We start from the raw sequence: 17,872 nt of genomic DNA on the forward strand, positions 1-17,872 counted from the left end.
GTAGATCTGTCGAAATCATTTATTTTCTTGCTAGGAAAATATACTTATGTATATCAAAAAATACTGACCAAACTTTGCTTATACAGGGTCAGCAAAAGAGTCTCTTGCGTTGATATTTCCATGTTTAGAAGTGAATCGCTTTCTTGTAAGTCGGAAAGAAAAAAATGCAAGTGTTTGTTACATAACAACTTAATCCATCGCTTCATTTAATGTGCTTAGGAAAATAACTTGCTCTTCTCTTTTATTCAGAACATCTTATTGTGCTTAACAAATTGACTGTACTCTTCGTGCATACGAAAATCGGCAGCCAAAGCTAATCATTGCCGACCGAGTATCTACATATATAAAATGCTAATGTTTATCTGTGTCGTCTCTACTGAAGTAACGACTTGCTCTAGAAAGTTGCTTTTTTACTAAAAGATACCTAATTGGCTCTTCTAAAAACTGTCGTTACCGGATTTTTTGTTTTTCATTTAATTAAAAAAAAATATTTTTTTCCGAATATCGTGGCGGATGCGCTAGGCTTCAACTAGTTAATTATAAAGTTTTGATATTTAATATTTATTTTTTAAATTAATAATAATTTGTTTATCATTGCAATATTTAATTTTGTTTGAGTAATAAAACAAATATACTAACTGAATAATCCCGTAACTGGGCCAGTTGTTACGGAATATAGCTAATTTCTAGGAAAATTCGAAAATTAAAAAAGCGTTCTGGCGCCTAATAAAATAAGTTTATAAATCACCAGGTTATTACACTCTCGCGAGATAAAAAAAAGTGTTAAATCTTGTTGATACGACCTTTCAAGGTAAACACACGTTTTGTAAATGGAAAAATCCAGAACACATCTTGATATTATCTAATTTTAAAAAGAAAATTGAGTTTTTTGAGATAGCGAATGATTATTATTCATCTATTTTATAAAAACTTATTTTAGTCTGCCAAAATTGAGGCGTTTTATTTTTTCTTAGATCTCTACAACTATAGATAGCTCTCTGAGGTTAATAAAACAATATAACTGTTAAGTGATTTAATAGGTATAGGGTTGTTCAGAGAATTTGCACAAACCGGTTTTCGCAAGCCATTTTTTTACAAAAAGTTAGACTACTATAGAGCTAGGAATAATTAAATTTTATGAAACTCACAAATTTTGAAATTGTTGAAATTCACATTTTTTTTCAAAAATTCACAAATATATAGAGCACGGCAGAGAAAACCTTGATCATTATTCCAAAGAATCCAACTATACTGTTCTGAACTTTAATAAAAGAAAAATAATAATAATATAGAAACTGTCCTCATACCAAGGGTTTCTAGTTTGATACATTCAAAACATACCACATTTATTACATTCAAAACTGGAGAATTTTTGTTAGTTTAGTGGGTCGCCGCCCGCAGCTACTCAACACTCAACACTTTGGTACTCAACACTCTGGTACTCAACACTCTGGTTTCGGGGCTCGAAGCTAAAATTGGATGTTTGGTGCAAATATCTTTAGATTATATTTATTGTTTTTGATTGCCCTTTTGCGAGCTAACAGCGCTTTCAGATGGAGCGGAGCGTCCGCAAGTTTTTATAGCCGTCAGACGAAATCATCCGGACGGAGCATACGCGACCCATATGACATTGTTCATATAAACTCATGGTGCTTGCTCGAAGTCGCGGACGATACGCCCCATCTGAAAGCGCTATGATATTCGCCCATCAGTCACAGTGGAAAAATGTTAATACACTCATATCACACTGAATCAAAAATATCAGCACGAATGGACACTAATAAACGATTGTAGGTATTTAGATTACTTTTAAACTAAAATTATCTACAGCATAAATCTATTCCGTTAAAAGTATATGTCGTAGTCTCATAGTGTATTCCGTCTTTTTACGAAGATCCTAGTCACTTAATGAAAAAAACTAACCTAATAACAAAACTAAACTCCTAACCTAACCGACGCTTCATGAAGTGACCTAGGATCTTCATGAAAAGACGGAATACACTATGAGACTACGTATACACATGCGATATATTATAATTTAAGCAGAATCGTGATTACTCAATCTCAATGGTCATATTTTATGAAACACCCTGTATAACTTTTTAAAAAATCTAAATAAAAATATAAAAATAAAAAAATATGTAAAACAACAAAATAAAATATACGTGTTTAAGAGTTTTTTCCGAAAAACTCACCGGTTTTTAAATATAAAAATATTCTAATATTTGAGGGGTGTTTTCACCCCCTTAGAATTCGAGTTTTGAAAAATCCCTTCTTATCGAACCTCTACACCCTAAAGTCAATCTATTTTCCAAAAATCAGCTTTTTACGTCAAGCGCTTTAAGCAGGATCGTGATTAATCAATGACCAGATTTTTCGAAACACCCTGTATACATTTTTAAAAAATCTTATAATATTTAAAAAAACAAAATTAAATATACATGTTTAAGCGTTTTTTTTTTCGGAAACTTGACCGTTTTTTTAATAAAAAATATTGGAATATTTGAGGGGTGGTTTCACCCTCTTGGAACTGGAATTTCGAAAAATCCATTCTTATCGAACCTCTACACCCTAGAATCAACCTGTATGCCAAAATTGAGCTTCTTACGTTGAGTGGTTTGAGCAGGATCGTGATTAATCAGTATATCAGTCACTTAAGGATTTTATATATTAGTATAGATTAGGTAAATAATGAGGAAATATTTACTTTACCTTTAATAACATTCTCTGTCACAATAGCCAAAATTTACAAACTAAAATAACATCATTGCGTCTCGAACGGTAGTCACAAAACTATTACCTAACACCTACTAATTCTATTCGTCGTCTAATTTCCCTCTCCCTAGTTTTGTGAATAATATTTTAAAAATCAATAATTTTATCTACGTATACAGAGTGTCTCAAAACTGAATCTTTTGAATTTAAAGATATATAATGTTTCTTTTTAAATACTTTACAATATAATCGAAATAAATAATACTTTACAATATGATCGAAAAAAAACGGCGTCAGCGATGGCTATGAAATGAAGATCGCTGTCATTTTAATGTAAAATTATATGGGAAATGTCATAAATGTTCATTTCCAAGCCGACCGGAAGCCGATTTTTTAACGTATGTGATAATTGCGGTATGGTAACTATTTTCTTTTTAATATTCTCTAATTTGTTTGACAATAGCTAGCATGTACCGTTGGCGTTATTTTCGTATATTTTAATTCCCCATTTGCTCATCCCGAGTCCGTTATATCATGGAAATTGCAGACCCGCAAAAATCTGGTCATTACACTGCCCACAGTGGTCGTTAAGGTAAAGTCGATGACAGTCTAATGACATAGTGCCCTCGACCACGTATAGGTATTACATTTCCAAACTTGAGAGAATGTCGCGTGCATTCTCGGTATATGTCTCAGGTTATCTGATATCATATCGACTATAATACTTTGTCTCGTATGGCAAGCTGCAAGTTACTAGTGAGTTGCTAAATAATAAAAGACAAAAAATATGAAGTTCGTGTAACGGACCACTTAATTCCATATACTCCTGTATTGTTTAGTTCTGTTTGCAGTTAATATACAGGGTCCGGCAATAGTGCGTCGGGCTTCTGTAGCTCCTAGAAAAAAAAAACTTGAAAATTTTGTTTCAGTGTAAATCTAAAGTATGTACCAGGGTGGTATTTCAGGAAAATATTTTAACTTCTATAGAGTGGCCCAAAAAAGTGTGAGTGGATCTGGATGATTTTTTTAAATGGAACACCCTGTATATTATTGCATTTTTGGCTTCCTTCCAGATCACTTTACATAATCCTAAAATATAAGTAAATATTTTTTAATAGTTTCAGATAATAAATAAATAACTCAAAAATATATATTTTTCATCCCTTCTTAAAAAAAGTATTAAAGATACAAGACTGTTCTGATATTAAAACTATATTAGGTATTTACTTTAGATGGTTGTAGATTGGTTAAATAGGTTTAGATCAGTTCTTACTTTGCTATAAATATGGTAATCGTAAATCATACAGTATGTTCAATACTTTACGCCAAACTTTCTAAAATATAAAATATTTTTTCTTTGCTTTTTTAAATGGAACGCCCTGTATATTATTTTTTTTTATTAGATGGAGAGTTAAAAAATGATTTTTTTGTATATACACGCAGTATTATTCCATATGGCGCTTTCAATAGTAAAATACACAAGAAAAATCATTAGGTGGCTTTGATAAAAAATGACTGTGGAAAATGCCATATGAAATATAAAACCGCAAATATCTGCGCAACCGTTAAAAATGTTGACATACTCTAAATACATAAAATGTCAATTTTTTAATTCTCCATCTATTGAAAAAATAATATACAGGGTGTTCCGTTTAAAAAAACGAAGAAAAATGATTTTATATTTTAGAAAGTTTGGCGTAGCATTTTGAACACCCTGTATGATTTACGGTTTCCATATTTATAGCAAAGTAAGTACAGACCATCTAACGTAAATATCTAATATAGTTTTGATTTCAGGACAGTTCTTGTATTATTAATAATTTTCTAAGGAAGGCTGAAAAATATATATTTTTTATTTATTTATTAATATCTCTGAAATTATCAAAATATATTTACTCATGTCTTAGGATTATGTAAAGTGATATCCAGATTATGTGAGTGGATCATCCAGATCCACTCATACTTTTTTGGGCCACCCTATAGAAGTTAAAATATTTTCCTGAAATACATCCTAATACTTACTTTAGGTTTGCACTTAAACAAAATTTCTACAATTGTTCAACGGAGCTACAAATGTTCGACGCACTATTGCGGATATATGGAAAACAAAAAAGGAAAAAAATCTAATGATCTACTAATCTCTGAAATTACAAAGTGGTAAAAATGAATTTGGTAATAATTCCCAAAAATGATAATAATTCAAACTAATGATAGTCAGTGCTCAGTGCTATCAACTATATGTAGAATTTCAGATATAACGTCTGTGCTTGTATTCGACATCAACTTATTACTTCCTAAATTTATAAAACTTACCCTGATCTAAATAACTATTAGTTAAACAATAGTACCTATTTTAACTTATTATTTTTTAATAATTACAGGTTTAAAGAGTAACGGTCAGTTATTTTTTATTAGCAATTTCTGACGTTGCTAACTGTCTTTAATGAATAAAAAAATCAATTATACACAATGCAGTTCTTTATTACAGATTGCTATAAACTTAATCAACCGTATAACCACAAACAAGAAATAGTGAGTTTATTTTTGGTTTGGTATAAGATTAGAAGGTTTATATGATGTACCTATGATGTAAAAAACGTATCTTAAGTTATCTTGGAAGAAAAAATTCCAGTAGCCAATTTCTATTAAACTGTTAACACCATTCGGTCAAGTTCAACAACCGGACGATCCTGACCTTGGCTGGAATTTTCGGCTTAATTAGTCGTAAGTTTTAATAGTTTCTTTAATTATAGAGTGTCTCAAACTATATATATCATCGTCATGTCATAAGAAAGCACGAGGACATTCTAAAGAACAAACTTTTTTGAATATTAACAGAAATCTTGAGATATAGTATACTATAACATAGCAAAATGATGAATGAAATAGAAAATAGATGGAAAATTTGAACATTAGCTAAAGAAAATAATGTGCTCCTATTTTGGGCGCCAGCCCACCAATGGAGAGATGACAATGAAAAAGCGAACGATCTAACTAGAAAAGTAGCAAACACTCCACTCACTGAACCTGAACCGTTATGTTTCCCAAGTGGAAACCAACTTAAAGCGGAGCTCAAAAACCTGGAACACTCCATATCCGTAATCTGGATTGGGAATTGGGAATCCTCCCACGGTCTAAATACTCGAAGAAATTTCTTAGAAAAATCAAAGATTTTCCTTGATAAGAACCACAGATTATACAGATTATAATCTTTGTTTTTTCTTTATTGTTTTTCGTGGTTCCAATTTTCGGAATCGGGCACTAGTTAGGTGACTAGTTTGCGTACATAGCACGCCCACTTATGGCCTCTAAAATTTTGCACAGCGCCTGACCGGCACAGTTATTAGAGAGATATCGGAAAACCGAATAGCGTCATCCAGTATTTACGCGTACCTTATCATGGTTACGATATGCGCGAGTCAATTTTTAACGCAACACCCGCTAATAACGTTACCGCCTGACATAATTTGCGGATCAATTACACCAAGCGCTCTTTCTAAATAACCTCCGATAACGTTTGAAAATTGCTTAAATGGGCATGTGCGGGTATTTGACAACCGGAGCCGGCCGGCGAGATCTTTTATGTTAGGTTATGTTTGAATTGTTTTGAATTATTGCTTTAGTTTTATTAGGTAATTTGATATTTAAGTAGCTGGGATTAGTTTTAATTAAATAAATATGGCCCAAAATATGGATTCCACCTCTTCCAATACTAAAGAACCTATAAAGAGTCTTAGGTTTACAGCAGATGACGACTTAAGCTTGATTTTCATGCATCCGTTGTCCGACGATACGATGATACGATATTAATTTTATTGGTTGAATTTAAAGACTTCGGTTGGTTAGAAACGGTTAACGGCCTTTAAGCCAACCAATGTATCAACATATCGTCAGACTGCTGAATGCATCAACTGCTGCCTAAGAAGAATTTGTTGCTTGTTGCCCTAAACTCACTGGCAGACGTTGAACAATAAAGCACTGGAAATAAGCACTTTAGCCCTTTAGTTTTAAAATACCTAGTAAACAAAACAATTTCAAGTTTTAAATTCAAAGTTAGGTTAAGTTTAAATAGCGGACGCGACGCGATCAGAATTCTTTCCGATCCGATAACTATAAATGAAGAGAGTTAATACCACCTCACGTAAAGGAAATAACACCTGGCCTTATTAACGTCTATGCACGCTATTCGGTTTAGCGATATCTCTATTACGCTGTTTATTGATATTTTACGCGAGTTTATTTTTGCGCACAGGAAATTTGACTCGTTTGCACATCGTCATAAAAAAACAATTTTCGTACCACGAATTAGGGACAAGATTTTTATCTGTATACTTATAGGATACCTAATCTGTGTAAGAACAGTCTTGATAAGAACAATCTTCGGATTGTCACGGGGTTTTTAACAGGACACTGTCTCCTTAATGAACGCCTCAATAGACTGAAGCTATGAAACAATTGCAGATTCTATGGGAAAAATGGGAACACATCACTGGGTACGCCGAGACCAGAACCATATTCATGCCAAAAGCGAACTAACCGCTGTAAAACCGTCTGGCTTTTGTCAAAGCCCAACTGTATCACAGCATAAACTTTTCTTATGCTGTGACTGTATGATGAGTTATAACTCAAGAAAGGGAGACACAATAGATCTGTGAGGTCGCGGTGATTAAAGCCGGGAGCCCATTATGCAACACGCCCACGCCATCCCACGCTATCACACGTGTGATGAGCGATTCGTCTGTCCCAGGTCTCATGTGTACACTCTTTCCCACGTCGCAACACGCCTCATGTGGGATAGCGTGGCGTGTGGCCTAATGGGGTCCCGGCATAACCCCCCCCCCCTCATAGAATCTACATTCTAGATCATAAGCCATAACTTCATAGACCCATTTTTAAGACTGAGAGTGATTTTAAATCAATAAAATACAAGTGGGAAGTCAATAAAATAAATCATATCAAAGTTGAATAAATTTCCTATATAAATATTTAGTAGGGTTTATATTTAAATAAATAAAATTGAACTGGGGGTAATCTCCAATGTCAAGTCTGAAAATACAAAGGCAAATAAAAATTAACTAACATATTGCTTACTATGACAATATATTTGCCCACAGATTTATGCAATCTAAATGCATAATCGCATTATTCATTTTCTTAATACGAGGCATGTTTTTTAAGTAAGTACCGTTTTGGAATTAAAAAAAAACGTGCAAAGATATCGCAATAATTTTATTTTTACATGAAAGCCTGTACCTTAATCTACTTTTCTACATAATTTCCGTGAATATTGAGGCACTTGTCATAACGTGGCACCAGTTTTTCAATACCCTCCTCATAAAATTCTGCCGCCTGACTGGTTAACCACTGTATCACAACTCTTTTGACTTCGTTATCGTCTTGAAGACGCTGACCGCCAAGGTGTTATTTCAAGTGCAGGAATAAATGGTAGTCACTGGGCGCCAGATCAGGGCTGTATGGAGGATGATCTAGAGTTTCCCAATTAAAAGATTTGATGAGATCTTTGGTCCGATTAGCCACATGTGGACGGGCATTGTCATGCAGCAAAACAATACCCTTACTCAACTTGCCACATCTTTTGTTTTGGATTGCACGGCGCAGATTGTTCAATGTCTCACAATAAGATGCTGCATTGATTGTCTCATTGCGAGGCAAAAACTCCACTAGCAATACTCCTTTTCTGTCCCAAAAAACTGTGCACATGATTTTCCGGGCAGAAATTGTTTGCTTAAACTTCACTCTTTTGGGTGATGATGAATGTCGCCATTCCATGGACTGTTGTTTCGATTCTGGTGTGACGTAGGCCACCCATGTTTCGTCACCAGTAACAATTTTGCCTAAAAAATCTTCACCTTCATTGTAGTACTGCTCAAGGAAAGTCAATGCACTGCCTAAACGTTGGGTTTTGTGCAAATCCGTCAACATTTTCGGAACCCAACGTGAACACAATTTCCGGTAATTCAAGTTCTCGGTCTACGATACAAAACACTAAAGAGAACATTGAGGAAAGTAGTCGCACAATGATGAAATTGTAAAGCGTCTGTTTCTTTCACCTTTTCGTCCACTTTCTGCACCAAATCTTCATTAACGGCCGAAGGACGCCCACTCCGTTCTTCATCATGCATTTGTGCGGCCATCTTTAAATGCTCTCACCCATTTCCTTACCATTCCATCACTCATAATGTTTTGTCCGTAAACTTCACAGATCTCACGATGAATATCGATCGGTTTTACGCCTTTAGCACTAAGAAATCGTATGACAGCCCGTACTTCACAATCGGCGGGGCTCACGATTGTCGGAGGCATCTTAATCACTCAATAAACAACGTATACAATGAAGAATCAGACTGTACTGGCGTCTGTGAATAGACAAGAGATGTAGGTAACCAGCGCGCATGCGCGGAACGCCGATCGTAGCGCTGCGGCGGCGGAATCGCAAAACGGTACTTACTTAAAAAACATGCCTCGTACTTTAAGATTCATAGATAAGTTGGGTATTTTCTAAAACTCACAAGTGCTGATAGCAGCTCATACCCACAAAACAATAAAAAAATTGGGGATATTGCAGTAATTTCAGTTCATCCTGAACTAATAAAAGTACTTATTGAAGGTTCTGACTTACAAGTTCATACTAAATAAACTTTAAGTCACGTGATTAAGCTTGACCGGCACAGCGTTGCCCACTTTTATATATTTTCTTTTAATCAAAATATTTTAGGAAACAAAAATAAATTAATTATAAATATATAAACAGTTATTATTTACATCAACAGAACTCACCTTCTTAACATCACTTAAGGGACATCAAAGGCCATTACTACCGCTTTCCCGTTCAAAATATTCTAATAAAGTTACGATGAGTTTTTTACGCCTATTAAGCTATCTTGTACACTTCGCACTAAAAGAAGTTCTAAAAAGAACAATGTTCGACTGCAAGGTCTGCTGGTAAACATTTTTAAACTTAAAATATCACAACACTATTTATTTAAACCAAAAACTCGTAATAACAAAACTAAAGTGTCAAAACGAATGACAATGTCAGGAAATTAATAAATAAATACGGCAACTTGACATTTTTTACAGCAGAGCTACCACATGAATCCCCAGCGCGAAATTTAAATTTTAATTAGTCAGCACGGCGCCGAATATGTCCATGGTTGGCAACAATGAATTTAAAAATCGCGCCCTCGATTACGTAACTAAAAGTTTATTTGATATCAAAATATATTGTATTATAGGCATACTTATTCTAAACTAGTTACCCAAAATTCAAACCCAGACTGTGTTCAATACTACCATACTACTTAGTAAATACATTTTTCAAACACTATGAAAAACCAAATAAAAGCATTATAATTTTAGCAATGGCCTATTTATACTGATTTAATTTAAGCATCTTTTTTAAATAAACAAGATAATATTTCGCACATGCAATTTTTAACAGAAATGGGTCTAGGTAAATCAATATTTAATTTACCTATAAGTTTTCAGCCAAAATTGTTAATTATTAGTATATTGTTAGTCTGTTGGATATACCATAAGAATATTAAGAAAAATACTTTAAGATAGGGATTTTAGAATATATGTTAGTTATTCATATTTATTAATTTAATGTTACTAGACTGAAATTATTATATTTATTTATTGATTTATTTTATAATGTTTACACATATACACTAACGAGATAATAATATAACCTACTTAGAAGCTATAAGTAGAATGAAAGGTTGAATTTATAAATGGCAATAATTCATGTTGATAATATTCTCGTGTTAAAAATAAGTGTAAATTCAAATCAAACCATTATTCATAAACAAATAAGTATAAAAGAAAGTCGATTGTTACTATAACATTATCGACCAGACAATATTTCTCGTAGCACTCTGTAGTTATTTTACTGCAATAGTATTTTTTTTTTGTTTTGCAATCCATTTTGTTTTAATGAACTGAATTACTACAGTACTTACTTATCATCTTGGTGAAACAATTAATCTTTAGAAAATTAGAATAAACCATATTTTATCAAAGGATTATGACGACCAAAGATTAAACATTAATTGTCTTGCGAAATAAAATAAAGGTAGGTGTATCTAATACACGTGTTAATATTAATCCTCATCTGATACCCATTACACCATATTAAAATAATTTAGCTGATACTAATGTCTAGAACAATGTTCTGTTAATGATTGTATTGAGTTACAGAGTACAGGATGTTAGAAAATTATATATTTTAATTAATATACCTCCTATCCGTTAAATGAAATTTGGCAGAATTATTATTATTTAAAATACGCAATATCGAGAGGGCATCACTAGATTTCTATATTGTGTATGTGTAGAGCTAATATTGACTCTCAAATTCAACACAGGATCTCATTACTATGTTGCCTCAAGAGCATTCTGGAAAGTAAAAGATAAGGTTTTCTACAATCATGACTTGAGCACAGAAACTAAACTTGCAGTGCACCGAACAATAATAATCCCCACCATGTTAGATGGAAGCGAAACCTGGGTGACACATGCCGTACTGCCGGCATGAACGCATTAAACAAGTTGCAACAGAGACACCTTAGACAACTCTTAAGAATCAAATGGTTCCACCATGTTTCAAACGTATCCTTGACAAAGCTAGCTGCGAGAGTGTTGAAGTCATGATTACTAAATCCCACTTAAAGATGGGCTAGTCAAGTAGGCAAGATGCAAGAAAAACGCCTACCAAAATCTCTTCTTTGCGGTGAGCTTGTAGACGGTAAGAAGAAACCGGATGGACAACTCAAAAGGTACAAGGATATTTTCCATGAAAACTTAAGGGGGATAAGCATGCAGAATCGGTGCACAATAGAATGTAAAGGAGAATAATTGTAAACTCAGTTAACAACGACAACCAAAAAGTAAAGAGGCAACATAGTAATGAGATTTTTGAATGTCCGGAGTGCAGAAGAGAGATAACCCCACGTATCAGGCTTTTCAGTCACGGAAAAGGTCGTGAAAGAAAACGCCTTGTAACCATCTTCTGATGCGTGTCAAATAATCGTCAGCGAGTAATGGCAGTAGTAGTAGTAGTAATAATAGTATATTGTGTAATTTATTTTGCTCCTAATAAAGATTACTTAATCAAGATTACTTAACAATTTTAGTTTAAATTAAAGAAAACCCCTTCAAAAAATATTTGACAGGTTTGTTACATATTTTACCATTGCGTTTGAGATAAAGCCTGTCCAACGAGAGAAGAGAGATTTCAACAGACGACATCCACAACTTAACAGTAAAATGAATTGATCTTTAATAAAAATGACAGAGAACTGTCACAAATTCTTTCATTCATCTTTCAGCTTTCTATTTATGTTCATATTTATATTAGCGTTCAAAATTTTCTAGTATCTTATCTTATAATAAAACTTTTTGTTTTAAGCATATTTTTGTTAAATGTACTGTGAATCTCGAATAATAATTAATTAATTAATTGTTGTAAGAATAAAACAAACTAATCAATTAATAAACAATTAACTAATCTTGTAAGAATAAAATTATATAACTTTTTGAATCGCTCTGTAGACATCCAAAAAATATTAAATCGTCTAGATTTATAATTAATTAAACTGATAACAAAAAAACGTAATTAAGTAAACATTACTAACAACAGTAAGCTGTTAAGGTTGTCTTAAGGCCTTGAGGGATAAAAACAGTAAAGGTGATAAAAAAAAGATACTAAATATAACCTATATTCTATATATCTGGATTAATTATGATTGGAAAATTAAAAAAGCCGCCAAATATTTAGGCGAAATAGGAAGGTTAATCTTTGGATTTGCTTAAGTACATTTAACAACAGCTGTAGGTGACGGCATTACAAATATCATTTTTACAATAGGTATATGATTTTTTTAATCATATAAGAACTTAGACCTATTTTAAATTAATCGTGTTGTTGAGTTTTACTTCATAAAATGTTCACTTATTATATTTGCTTATAAGCAGTCAATAATATTTATTCCATTTGTACAATGAGTCTGGAGCTATTTTTGAATTTAACCGTTGATTAAAAGAATTGGGAAGATACGCAGCCTACTGGGCAAATTCATGACGAGGCTGATTTGATTTCCCCTTACGTCTCTTACTGCTGTATGTTGTTAGCTTACGCCTGAGTGCTGTACGGTGGAGCCTCTACTCGTTCTGCGGCCAATGCATAAAACACTCATTTTCTCTAATTCACCCAGCGAGGCATATCGAAGACGATGTGACATTCTGTTCTCTATTGAAGAAAGGTATTTTTAGAAAAGCAATCAAAAGATAAAAAAACGCTGCTGATACTATCAAAATATGGATATAATATTTTGATGATTTAAACTATCCCTTTAAAAGCAACTTTTCTCCAAAAGCCAAAGCCTACCATGGATTCACTGAAGCGTCGTTTCTTGTTATAATCAAAAGGGCTAGTGATCCCGTGTTAGAAAAATAAGGTAATTAATGCCTAATAACTTTGGTTTGAAAAAAGATATCAAGATGCGGTTTTCGCTGACTTGTTAAGCTTTTATTACTCTTTAATATCAGCTAAAATTACATATACTATCGCATTTAATTTTTTTGAAAAAACGCGTAATGTTTGTTAAATTGTAAGGCAGCGCCCCCTAGCATCTACGTTCAAAAGGTTATTTTTATTATTTATGTAGTGTAACATAGAGTAAGAACTCGTCTATGTGTCGAATTTGTATCTTGATAGAGTAAGAAACGCTCTTTTAAACGAGCACTCATTTGTTGGATTCCGATCATCCAGTCCGGAGTTATTAATATTTAAATAAAAACAGATCTAACCTTCCTCCACCACTGTATTTTAGCAGATAGGGGAAAATGGTTCTAACAAAAAAGATCCAAAATTTACTGAAGATTATGAAGCTATTATTTATAGTACATCGTATCTAGGCAAAATTTCTTAAAAATTCCATTTTGTTATGTTCCATAGCAGTTGCGCCCTCTAACGGCCGTTTTACAAACTTGAAAATAATTTCCAGCAATTTCTCATTGTCCCATTAGTTATAAAAATTTCCGCAAGCTCTACCACTTAATACTTTCCGAAATACAGCTGAGAGCTATTCTTAGTGGGACACCCTGTACTTTAATAATACACATTGTCATAGCTAACTAAAGTAAACTAGCCTACATTAAAAAAACTTCGAATACAATGAGTAATTGATTATGGTAGGAGTACTACCTATAAGTCGTTCCATATTTCCAGCTGCCATTTTAAGTAATGCAGACAGCAGACAACAATAATCTTACAATTTCATTATGTGAGACAAGACACGATTATAATCGTATGCGTATGTCATCTTGCCATCATTTATAACGACAAAATAAGACGATGACAAATGAGACGAATCTGGGTTAGTTTTTTTCCGCATTTTCATGCTCAACGGAGTGAACAACGAGTTCGGCCTTTATTGTCAAGGCTTTCTTTTATGTCATATTATATCATCCCATAAATACATATACCGGGTGCGTCTCAAAAGTGGCTCACCCCCTATAACTTTTTTATTTTTTCAGATAAAACAACGAGATTTGGTATGTTAGTATATGACACAAATTAGGATTGAATGACGTATTCAACTGCTTTTGGTCACTTCCTGTTTCACCGGAAATGGCTACAACTTTTGGTTTTTAAAGGGCAGCCTCGGTATTTTTTTACTTTATTCGATAGAAAATGACATTCTGAATAGAATGACATATCATTTGTCAATTTTTGACATTCTCGCTTAATAAAAAATCGTATTTTAAAATTCAATTCAATATTGCTATTAAAAACACTAATTCTTAATCAAGGACCCTTAGAAAAATAGATTTGATCCTCTAATGTTTTTAGTGTCTTGTCCTAGCCAGTTAGAAAATGTCCAAATCTCGTTTTTTTTAACTGAAAAAATAAAAAAGTTATAGGGGTGGGCCACTTTTGAGACGCACCCGGTATAGGGTGTTTCAAAAAACATGTACTATCTCCCGTAGGGAGATTCCTCACGTAAAAATAAGATTCATTTTTTTGTATCAACATAGGTTCGATTCTGCTTTGTTTCGTTGCTACAGGGTGTCAAAGTCTGATTTTTTTTCGATTGGTTATAATTTTCTTCCAAGAGCTTTTATTGATTCGAATGACATTTTGAGAGTAAAAGTTACTATAAGTAAGTGCTACATAATTTAATGCTTAAAAAGTGTCAAGAGATTCACCAGGGATGTGCATATAGGTTATCACTGAAATATTTTTTTCTAAAAAAACATGTGCTCCACTGACTTCTTTTCCTCTTGTTAGCAAAATTGTGTAGGCCGTTTAATGCCGTTTAAAAGTTGTATCTTGATATTTTGTCGATTTCGATATCCTTGATGAGATAAAGGCAATTTTATTAATCAAAATTAACCAAATTAAAATAAAATTAATAAATTATTTATTTAATCTAATTTGTGATTAAGTTTTATTAAAATTTATATCACTGATGTTCAGGGCTACCTACAACCAATTAAAAAAAATTAACGCTATTTAAGATAATTATTACAAAACCCCATTTTTTATTTTAACATCCTGTAACTTTAACACTATGCATTTTCGCGCCTTTGTTTATTAATTTTTCCAACCTATCTTGAAACTCATTTTCCCTCAAAAAGAAAAAAATTATTTTATTATTATTATTACATTTATCATGTTTAAAATTTATATTTGATTCTCTATGTTTAGGTCAGCAAAGCAAGACACGGACGGTAGAGAATCTGCTTGACATACAGTAGAAAGTTTTACATTTTTTTTTAATTTATTTTTTAAAAATAAATCCAAAATAATCGTGATGCATCGTCGTTGAAAACTTTGGAAATCCCATGCAAATTTTGAACTGTTCAAATATTGGCTCCCCATTAATTTTACAACGTAGTCGTACACAGGTTTTTAAAGGTATGTGCTCAATACACATGCCAAATTTGAACAATTCTGGACAAGCCGATTTTAACTAATTTCAGAAAAAAACTGCATCTATTTTTAACTTAAAACTGAACAGGTAACAACGCAAAACCAGGGTGGGACTAAGGATTTGATATTGAAGAAAAATGTGGGTCGATTTCGGCATAATTGGGGACGGGCTATAGGATGACGTCCTCGACGCTTCGACGTTTCGAACCGATCGATGCCTGTAAATGAACGAAATCATCAGGATTATTCTTAATTACGGGTCGATTGGAACCAAACTCGACACGTGGATAGAGATACCCGAATGGAGTCCTCAGACGGAAGACGGTCATTTTAAGACAAATTTTGTGGAAGTGAATCAAATCATTTACTAATTTTTAATTTATTACGTAACCAACATTTCAAACTACACTTTTCCAAACATGCCCTTCAAATTATTCAATTTAATAGCTGTTAGTAGGAAGTTTCACTTCAAATATGCGCACATAGTGCATGTTTTTTTAATAATACAGGTTTTAATGTACAGGAGATTATAGTCATTAATGATACAAGTTCGATACGAACATCATAATGAAACGCGTGTAACGTTAAGCTTAGTTAAACAAGTTTCACTAAAAAGTTCGTATCGAACGTGCATCATTCAAAATTTAATCTACGACGCGATACGAGGGACGATCCAAAGAGATTTGATTTAATATAAAATATCAGAGATATCCTCATAAAAATTAAAATTCAAAATTATCAGGTGCCCATATTAGTTGACGCCGTGGTAACCGTGCTTCTTAATTGTTTCCATTTTGACTTTGACAACTCAATTATTGATGTTCAATTTTGTGTTAAACGTTCAATTTTAGCAAAAAGCAAAAAATAATATTAATATGGGTGATTCTGATTCTGAAAGTGTCCCTTGCGATATTGAAGGCATTGCGCAAAACGTTGTCGATTCCCTACTTCCCGAAAAAATCAAGACAAACGTACAAGCAAGCCTATGTATAACTTGAAGATTGGTGTAAAGGGAAAGGAATCAAGAATAGTAGTAACGAAAAGGTTCTCCTGGCATATTTTGAAAATCTTTCAAAACATAGGAAGGCTTCATCACTTTGGTTATATTATTCCATGCTACGTTCAGTTATATCAGTGAAGAAAAATACAGATATTAGTAAGTACGTCCAATTTAATTGCATTTCTAAAAAAAATTGGAAGGATTTCGGTCAAAAAAATCGAGAATTTTCAGAAAAGAAGACATAACTCGTTTTTTGTTGGAAGGTCATGATAAAATTTATTTCCAGACAAAAGTTTCATTGATAGTGGGACTTGCGGGAGCCTGCCGGCCTATCGAGTTGACAAATCTGTAGCTGCAAAATGTTAAAGATGAAGGACAATGCATTCATGTCATTATTCTCTTTCCGAAAACAAAGATATCACGAGATTTTTTTTATAACGAAAGGGAATGTGGAAGGAATAAATATGGTGAAAATGGTTCGAAGATATATAGCTATACGGCCAAGCAACACAGAGCATACTCGATTTTTTGTGGGGTACAGAAATGGAAAATGTATTAAGCAACCAGTTGGCATTAATACTTTAGGGAAAATGCCGTATAAAATAGCATTGTTCCTAAGTCTTCCAAATCCACAACAATACACTGGACATTGTTTCCGTAGATCGTCTGCGTCGTTGCTTGCAGATTCAGGAGTGGATTTATTAACTGTTAAAAGACATGGTGAAAGACATGGTGGTTGGCGCTCTAACACAGTGGCAGAGAGCTATATAGAAAATTCCAAAGAAAATAAGAAAAAAGTGTCATGTAATATTTAAGGTAACATTTCTGGCAATGATGGGTCTTCAACAAGTTCAAGCATTCAGGAAATAAATTTACTTCTAAAAATTCCACTCAACTGTCATAGTCTGGAATTAATTTAACCAATTGTACTGATATTATAATTAATGTTTACAATAAATAAACGTATTTAGGTACCTTTTTTTGCTTGTTTCTTATTTTAAAATTTGTGTGTTATTATGAATTCATAATAGCACTAGTGCTATTATGAAAGCCATAATGACATCCAAATGACAATGTTAAATGTGTCAATGACATTGTCGTAGATTAAAGTTGGATCAAAGACCTTTATGTATCAGATGTGATTTCTTTGACTAAACCTTTTTGTAAATTCTGCTTGAGAGATATAACATATTGAA

The 17,872-nt window shown here is 33.0% G+C and overlaps 1 protein-coding gene across 4 annotated transcripts in view; it reads right to left on the reverse strand.

Annotated features, from left to right (window-relative positions):
* Nucleotides 1-17,872, reverse strand: part of LOC115876003 (A disintegrin and metalloproteinase with thrombospondin motifs 9) — a 324,094-nt gene that overhangs the window by 282,556 nt on the left and 23,666 nt on the right. The gene's annotated exons all lie outside the window — the stretch shown is intronic.

This window comes from Sitophilus oryzae, unplaced genomic scaffold, assembly GCF_002938485.1.
Source record: "Sitophilus oryzae breed Bouriz unplaced genomic scaffold, Soryzae_2.0 scaffold_1396_pilon_pilon, whole genome shotgun sequence".
Classification (NCBI taxonomy): domain Eukaryota; kingdom Metazoa; phylum Arthropoda; class Insecta; order Coleoptera; family Curculionidae; genus Sitophilus; species Sitophilus oryzae.